This window comes from Ochotona princeps, chromosome 3, assembly GCF_030435755.1.
Source record: "Ochotona princeps isolate mOchPri1 chromosome 3, mOchPri1.hap1, whole genome shotgun sequence".
Taxonomy (NCBI): Eukaryota; Metazoa; Chordata; class Mammalia; order Lagomorpha; family Ochotonidae; genus Ochotona; species Ochotona princeps.
The window spans coordinates 34,176,639-34,185,796 of NC_080834.1; the positions used below are offsets into that span (position 1 = coordinate 34,176,639).

Here is a 9,158-nt window from a genome sequence, read left to right on the forward strand (position 1 = left end):
TGCCCATATGCAGTGCTGGTGTCACAGGTGGTGGCTTTACTGGCTGTGCCACAGCACTGTCCGCTAAGTAGATTATTGATAATATAATATTCATGTGCGTGAGCTGCATGAGGAACCCTTGTATATGCGGGTTTTCAAAATCTTTTTTGTAGTAAACACCTTTTCATTTAGTTGTCCACGACATTTTTGAAGTCCCCCAGTGTGAATATGTTGTGTACAGGTGATGTGTGTCATTTTATATCGTATGCACATATATGCCTCAAGTCATTGTGATGGGAAAACAGACTTCTAATCATCAGTAGTTGAAAAGACAGGGACGGGTGCTGTGGTATAGTAGGTAAAAGCCACTGCCTGTGGGACGGAATCCCATGTGGATGTCAGTCGGAGTCCTGGCTGCTCCGCTTCCCATCCGCTCCCTGTTAATGTGCTCAGGAAAAGCAGTGGGGAATGGCTCAGATGCTTGGGACTCTGCACCCACATGGGAGACCTGAAAGAAGCTCCTGGCTCCTGGCTTCAGATTGGCTCAGCTCTGGCCATTGTGGCCATTTGGGGAGTGAACCAATCGATGGAAGATCTTTTCTCTCTGTCCCTGCTTCTCCCTGTAGATCTGCCTTTCCAATACAAATAGATACATCTTTTTTTTTTTTTTTAATTTGCATCTATTCTGTCCCTCTCTACTAACTTTTCTACCAGCAGAGCCTCCTGACTCATTTTGCTCATGCTAACGGTTTCGAGGGGCTCCCCTGGCCGGGCTCGGAAGGGTGTATGTATGGGTGACATAGTAACGCCACCGCTGCTTCTCCCGGCGCTGTCCCCGCAGGCTGTGAAGTTATGCCACTGTCTGCACACGTCCCAGAGAGTTAAGGACCACGCCCTGTGCTGGACTGGCACCACTGCCATCTTGCCAAGCTGAGTCTGCATGTTTCTAGAATTGCCCTGGCTGTGTAGCTGCATGCCAGCACAGGCACAGGGAGATGTTTGTGTGCAAGGCTTGGGCGCTGGGAGTGGAGAAGCAGTCGTACTGCTTTAGGCGTGGGAACTTGGGAGCTTGAGGGCAGGGCCAGCTTGCTTCTCTCCTGGGCCAGGCATACAACCAGGGGCGTCCAGCTTTTCTTGTGTCCTGTATGTGGGAGGTGTACAGGTGGGGTACACTACAGGGGCAGGGGAAGGCTGGGAAAGAGCAGAGCTTCCAGCAGCTCTGCTTCAGTTGCCAGATTGTTCCAGAGCTCCTGCCTCTGGTCCACTTTCTCTTCCCACCATTCTACCCTGAGGATCCCAGGGGAGCAGCAGACACAGGGATACCAGCCCACGTAGACCAGGGCAGCCAACGCCCTGATCAGGTAGGTCAAGTTCCTACAGTGTAGCATGTGTGCATACCCACCTGGCAGTGTTTATTCTCTGCTAAGAAACTCCCCAGGCCCTTGGGTCTCACGACCGACTTCTCATGCCACCACTCAGTTCTCATCCCCGTGTACCCTAGAGTTCTCCAAGACCCCGCCTTCCAGCACAGCCTCCAAAGCTGGACTTGGCGAGGCTCGCAGAGTCCTGCTCCCCTGCCTCCTGCAATGTGGCGAGCCCATCCACCCTCTGTCCCAATTGTAAGTGTCACGTTGCCCGGGCAGCCACTCCCTGGAAGCTATAGCCTGACCTCCCTGATGACTGCTTCCCAGTGTCCAAGGTCCTCTCCCAGGCCCTCGGTTCTCGGTGGAGGGGCAGGCCTTTGAAGGCGAGGCCACAGACACCTTGGGTGTGTGTGTGGGCAGGCCGGTGTCCTCTGCAGGTGCACACTGGGCCATGTGAACGCTGATTCCTGCACAGGCCTGAGTTACAGTGAAAGCCTTGCTTTGCTCCTTGATGTCTTCTATTCTGAGACATTTCAGGGACAACAGAATGGGCACAAAGCTTGCTGGGCTCCAGTGACGTGTCCTGGGTTCCCTCTGTCCCCAGGGGCCCATCTCGCTTCTCTCATCACCCGGTCTCTGTGGCACCTCTGGGATCCGACATGGCGGCTTATGGGGTACTGGTGTCACAGGCATTAGCTTTACCCTCTGTCACAGCACCAGCTCCCAAGTAGCATCTTTTCTTTTTCTTTTAGATTTGTTTATTTTTATTGGAAAGACAGATATACAGAAAGAAGGAGAGACAGAGATAAAGATCCTCTGTTCACTGGTTCATTCCCCATGTGGCCACAATGGCTGGAGCTGAGCTGATCTGAAACCAGGCGTTTCTTCCAAGTCTCCCGCATGGGTGCAGGGTCCCAAGGCTTCAGGCCATCCCCAACTGCCTTCCAAGACCACACTCAGGGAGCTGGATGGGAAGTGGAGCAACCAGGATACAAACCTGCATGCATATGGGATCCTGGTGCGTGCAAGGCGAGGACTTTAGCCACTAGGCTACTGCTTCGGGCTCCTGTGTAATATCTTAAACCCTGTGTCTCTCTCTGCTTCTATCATTACATCTGTTTTGATTCTCTTCCCCATGTAAGAATCCTTGTTGGCTAACCCAGGAGCCCCTCCCTGTCTCTAGATCCTTAACCCACAAGGAGCTTTTTATCATGGGATGTCACATAGCTGGAGGTTTAAGGTTTAGGTCTGAGACGTTATTGGGGCCATTCATTGTCCTGCTCTGGGGCTGCACAGTGCGGCAGCAGACATGCTGGGGGAAGGCTGCTCTCAGCCTCTCTCCTTTGGGCCCTTTGCTCCACTGCGATTTTGGACCACCTCCTTCCCCCTTCCCAGGCTGGCACCCTGGTTGGCCACTCTCCTGGACCTTTGCAGGACAATGTTTCCCGAGGCTGGCACAGTTAAGCTAACCTAGTAAAGGCTGGTGTTTTTTAAGGAGGCTGCAGAAGAATTGAAGTGTTTGGGGTTGTGAAGTGTGCAGGAGGGAGGGCGATAGGGTGGGACAGATCTGTTGACATCTGTGAATGAATAAGGTTATCTGTGAACAAGATTACGATTTTCTGATTTTCTGTTTCCAAAAGGCCACCCGAGGGCCAAGCCTTGGGAGGTACTGGTCAGGCAGGACTGCTGAGGGAGGGAGGGAAAGGTTGTGAGGAACAACCATTCTCTTTATTTCATGCCTTCCTCTTCACGCAGAGTTGTCTTCTGGGTATTTGTTCCCCTTGAAGAGGTTGAAGCCAGAATCTGGGGTTCCAGGAAAAGTTAGTTGTGGGGTGATGGTATGAATTTTCCCTGGCTAGCTTGGGCAGTATTTGTGGGAAAAAAAATACCCTGCATTTTATTACTCAATAATTATCATAAAAATGCTGTAGCTTGTTCTCTGGAATTCTATCACAGTCTAAAGCAATCATTACCCTGCGTGGCTGTTTACACAGTCTGTACGTGGTGGCTTTCTCGTGTCTGTGGTATCAGTTCAAAACAGAGTTCAAAGTTCTTCCTCATCGGCTGCCTTTGGAAAGCTGCAGCCAGGGCTTTTATTACCCCATGGCTATGGGGTCCTCCAGGGCCACAAGGTGACCAAGCATGCTAGCAAGCCGAGGCCCAGCAGCCGCTGCGGGAGCCTGACCAAGTACACACGTGCGGGACATGCTCCGCAAGGTGTGCGGCTTCGACCCCAGTGAGATCTGTGCCTTGGAGCTGCTCGAGATCTCCAAGGACAAGTGGACCCTCCGGTTCATCAAGAAGAGGGTGAACACGCACGTCCAGGCCGAGAGGAAGCCTGAGCAGTGTCCTGGCCGCCATGAGGAAGGCAGCCGCCAAGGACAGAGCATCCCCCCTTGGCATACTCCCCCAACCAAAAAAAAAAAAAAAAAAAAAAAAAAGAGTTAATAAACATAGTTGAATATAGCTTAAGAAGATGTGTGTGTTTATTATCGGAAAGGTGTAGCACCTGGGAGATGGGGTGAGACAGCTTCCATCCTTTGGTTTACTCCCTAAATGGCTGCAATAGCTAGGAGTAGATCAGGGTGAAGCCAGCAGCTCCTCCTGGTCTACCACAGGGGACCCAGGTGGTCGGGCCTTCACCTGCTGCCTGCCTAGGTGCCTGAGCCTGCAGGTGAATGGGAAACAGAGCAGCCAGGACTTGAATGGATGCTCTGTTATGGGATGCCAGTGTTGCATGTGGTGGCTTAAGCTGCTTCACTACAAAACAGCCTCTTCTGTGTCTCTAAGTTGTTTCAGTCCCGTGTAGTTCTGGGTAGTGTGCTGAAACATCCCAATCTGCTCCAATTGGGATGCGCATCATCCCTTTGTCCATTGTATCCACTCATTAGCCATTTAGTAGCACCCTAGGAATCAGGTTGTTGAGTGATGCTTGAGTTCAGGTGGTTTTCACACAGGAGCCTGATGTCGTATCATGCTGCCCACATTAGCTGCCTCCATCTCCTCCCATGGGCATTATGGCAGCTCGCTTCATCACAGGAAGCCTATAGTACAATTAGATACTCAAATGTTTTCTTTACTAAATAGAATTTAACTCATAGCAAAAAGGAAGTGTACATTATCTACCAGATATAATTTTTTTTCTGAAAGTGAACTTGTTTTCATTTTATTTGAAAGAGAGAGATATTTTATTAGTTATTTAAAACAGTTTGAGCTCTAGTTCATACGATGTTATCACGCGCAGCTAATTCCTGCAACCCGGTTCTTTACCGTGAGCCGAAAACACCAGACACAACGAGGTATCTTAGGAGGTTTATTCCAGTGGGGCAGGAACAGGGTGAGGGTGTTGCAGAGGCAAGGAGGGAAAGGGGAAGGGGAGGAGAAGAAGGAAGGCTGGAAGGAGAAGAGACAGAGCCGCACCTGGGGCCTTTTTGTCTGCAAGGTGTGGGGGAGCGGATTGGGAGGGATTGAGGGCAAGCCCCACAGGATCGGTGCCTGAGGTGAATGCCTAAGGATGATTGGTGAGTGGGCAGGGTTGGGGAAGGGGCTGGAAGATTGGGGGTGGGATTCTCAGGTGGAATGCCAGGTTACATCTGTTTGGTGGATGGCTAGACTGGCGCAGATTTCGTGAGCTGTGAGGAAGAGGAAATGGCATAGGGTCCAGGGTGGGATGTTCGAATAACTCCTTACATATTTCGTCTGCTGAATCACTCTCCAAATGCCTGCAGCTTCCAGGGCTGGGTCAGGCTGAATCCAGGACTTAGGACTCAGTCCGCCATCTCCCAGGTGGGTGGCAGGGACCCGAGGACTTGAGCCATCACTTGCTGACTCGAGAGTGCATGAGAACCAGAAGTTGGAATGGAGAGTAGAGTCGCAACTCAAACTCCATGACTCCAATATGGACTGAGTGGTGGCTTAGCCTGCCATGTCATACCCCAGCCCATAAAATGAATGTTTGATTCATTTGGAATTTCTGAATTAACACACACAGACACTTTTGGTACTTTTAAATAAAAATTATTTGTTTTTATTGAGAGGGAAATTTACAGAGAGAACGAGTGACAGAGAGAAAGATCTTCTGTCTGCTGGTTCAATCCCCAAACGGCTGCAATGACCGGAGCTGAGCCAATTCAAAGACAGGAGCCAGGAGCCTCTTCCAGGTCTTCCACACTGGTGCAGGGTCCCAAAGCTTTGAGCTGTCCTCTACTGCTTTCTCAGGTCACAGGCAGGGAGCTGGATAGGAAGTGGAGCAGTCGGGGCACGAACTGGAGCCTATATGGGATCCTGGTGCGTGCAAGGTGAGGATTTAGCCACCGAACCATCGCGCCAGGCCCTGTTTTTTCCTTGTTATAACAGTAGCACTTGCTCAGTGTTGTGAAAGTATAAAAATACAGAGAAACATAAAGAGGCACAAACAACTCCACAACATCTCACAGCCCAGAAATAACACAATGTACATATTGAAACTGAGCTTTCCAGGCAAGAAGGTAGTCTTTCTTCCCTTGTTTTGGAGGAGGTCGGAGAAGCTCAGCTCAGAAGCAATGAGAAAGTCATCTTCTATTTCCTAGTTCTGTAGCCTGTCCCACCTGTAATCTACACTCTACAGACACGGTCTAGATTTGGCAAGGCCAGAGAGACAGAGAGGTGTTGGAGCCCTCATATTCATGCTTGGCCAACCTCAGGCTTTGGCCATGGCTGGCCAACTCTTCCCGTGTGGTCAGGCACAGCCGTGGGTGCAGTGAGCCGTGACTCAGGGACGATCCTACCGGCTGTGGGTAAAGGTTCCTTATCTGGCAGACTCTTCAAACGTTGTTGCCAAGAACTGTGCTGTCATACCTGCATTGGTAACTCAGACACCATAGTGATGGGATGAAAACAAACAGCAGCTCCCTTAGTTACACCTGTTGCTGAAGGCCAGGCTAGAAGGACGTTGGGCTGGCTTGCACGTTTAGGCAGCATCAGGCTGCCCTGTCCCCTTCACCAGCTGCCTCTCCAGCTTCCTATGTTCCCTCCCTTTCTCAGTGAGCAAATACTGACTGAGCATCCACTATACAACAGGCCGTGTTTAGAAGAAGACAGACATGGCCTCTAGTGGTGGGTGGGTGTGTGCCTGCATCCCACGTCGGAGTGCCTGGGCTCCACACCTTGCTCAGTCTCTGACACTTGCTTTCTGCAGACTCTGGGAAGTGCCGTGAGGGGTCAAGAGACATCCAGGAGAGGTCTGGACTGGGTTCTCAGCTTCTGGTTTTGGCCTGGCCAGCCCTGGAGGCTGTGGGCATTTGAGGAGCCAGCCAGCAAACGTGAGATGTGGGCCAGTCTGACTCCATCCTTCAAAACAAAGTAAATGAATAAGTCTTCAAAAAGGGGAGCTTCCATCTTAAGGAGACTCCAGCCCTCCCTGAGTCTGGACCGTGTCCCTTGGACCCAGGTACATCTGGAAACCCATTTCTCCAAGTGCACAGGCACATCTGTGCACTCCACACCCCAGGACTTGGCTGGACAGTCTGCATTAGGACTGGAGATGCTCTTGTTTCTGTGGAAGGCAAGGAGCCTGGATTCGGATGCAGACAATACTGATAACTGCACCATGTTCATGCTGAAGCCTAGACTGGCCCACGTGTGGGGCCGGGGAACTCCGTCTCTGTGCTCCGAGGGTCACAGCGGAGTTGACTGGGAATTAAACTGACACGGGGACATTCATGGAAGAGAAGCAAGATACAAGTTTTAGGTTACATGGGGGACCTCACAGTTCAGAAGGAAAGACCAGAAGGATTAGTGAAATACGTATGAGGGCTTTTGACAAAGTTCATAAGGGCATGGAATGAAAAGATACTTGCTTTGATGCAAATATTTTTTATGAGAAAGAGAGAAAGAGAGCCCCGTAGTTGGTTGAGTCCCCCAAGCGACTGTGACAGCCGGCTCAGCGCTGGGGCAGGAACTGGGGGCCAGGAGCCCAGTGCAGATCTCCCATGTGGGTTGCAGGGACCCAACCACTTGACCCATGCCCTGTTTGCTACCCCACAGGGTGTGCAGTGTGCATGAGCAGGGGTCAGGAGCAGAGTTTGGACTCCGAGGCAGGCATGCTGAAACAGGTTGGAGTGTTCTGAGTGGCGTGTCAGCCTGTGATGGACACTCGTCCCGACGTTGCTGTCTTGCCTGAATCAAGCTCTAGGCTGTGTTTGGACCTCACTGGCTACGCATCAATGTCCTGCTTCTATCCCGATACCCAATCTAGGACATCCTGCTTCGTTACATTGGGTGCTTTTCAAGGGGGCAGATAGGAGATTACAAATAGGGGGCCTAGCAGCATGGCCTAGTGGCTAAAGCCCTCGCCTTGTACGCGCCGGGATCCCTTATGGGCTCCAGTTCTAATCCTGGCAGCTCCATTTCCCATCCAGCTCCCTGCTTGTGGCCTGGGAAAGCAGTGGAGGACGGCCCAACGCTTTGGGACTCTACACCCGTGTGGGAGACCTGGAGGAAGTTCCTGGTTCAGGATCAGCACAGCACAGCACCGGCTGTTGCGCTCACTTGGGGAGTGAATCATTGGACAGAAGATCTTCTTCTCTACCTCTCCTCCTCTCTGTATATCTGACTTTGTAATAAAAAAAATAAATCTTAAAAAAAAGATTACAAATAGGGCGGAATGAATTCTACAGTAACGTGTTAGTCCTGGTGGGCCTGGGGCTGCTGCCGTGCCTGATTTACTTTTTAAAAATAAACTAGATCAAAGGCACCAACAGCTGGACTTGTCCCTTGGGAAAAACAGTTTAGCTCCAGCATTTCAATGCCCTTTGTTTAAAAAGGATTTATTTATTTTATTTTTATTGCAAAGTCAGATATACAGAGAGGAGGAGAGACAGAGAGGAAGATCTTCCGTCCAATGATTCATTTCCCAAGTGAGCACAACAGCTGGTGCTATGCCGATCCGGAGCCAGGAGCCAGGAACTTCTTCCAGGTCTCCCACGTGAGTGCAGGGTCCCAAAGCTTTGGGCCGTCCTCAACTGCTTTCCCAGGCCACAAGCAGGGAGCTGGATGGGAAGTGGAGCTGCGGGGATTAGAATCGGCGCCCATATAGGATCCCGGTGCGTTCAAGGTGAGGACTTTAGCTGCTCGGCTATCGTGCCAGACCCAATTGATTTATTTTTAAAGAAGATTTTACTTTATTTATTTGAAAGGCACATTTACAGATGTGGGCGTCGGGTAGAAAGAATGTGGAGAGAGAGTGAAACAGAGAAATAAGGAAGCTGTGCTATCTGCTGCTTCACTTACCAAATGTCTGCGATGGCCAGGACTGAGCTGGGCTGAAGCCAGCAGCCAGGAACTTCATTTGAGTCTCCCATGTGTACAGCAGGGGCCCGAGCATTTGGGCCATCTTCATTGGTTTCCTAGTTGTATTATCAGGGAGCTGGATAAGGAGTGGATTTGCTAGGACTAGAACCAGCGCTCATTCATGATGCTGAAGTGGTGGATTAATCAGTGTGCCTCAATGTTGGTCCCCAAACTAATTTATTTAAAAATATCTTTATTTGAGATAGTCTCCATATTTTCCCATAACAGATGGGATTGGATCAGGTCAAAGGTGGGCTGGGAGCTCACTCTAGGCCTCCCACATGGGTGGCAGGTTGCTAACTGCCTGGGCCATTTCACGGGGCCTCCCAAAGTCTACATTAACAGGAAGCTTGAATCAGAAGCAGAGCTGGATCTGGAACGTGGAACGTAGGCACTCCAGTATGGGGCCTGAGCATCCTGGGAGATGGACTAATAGTTACAACAGGGTGTGGTGGCTCAACAGGCTAATCCTCTACCTGCAAGCAC

The 9,158-nt window shown here is 50.8% G+C and overlaps 1 pseudogene; it reads left to right on the forward strand.

Moving 5' to 3' along the window:
* Positions 1–2,002: 2,002 nt before the first annotated feature.
* Positions 2,003–7,029, forward strand: LOC131479815 (large ribosomal subunit protein eL36-like; annotated as a pseudogene).
* The last annotated feature ends 2,129 nt before the right edge of the window (positions 7,030–9,158 follow it).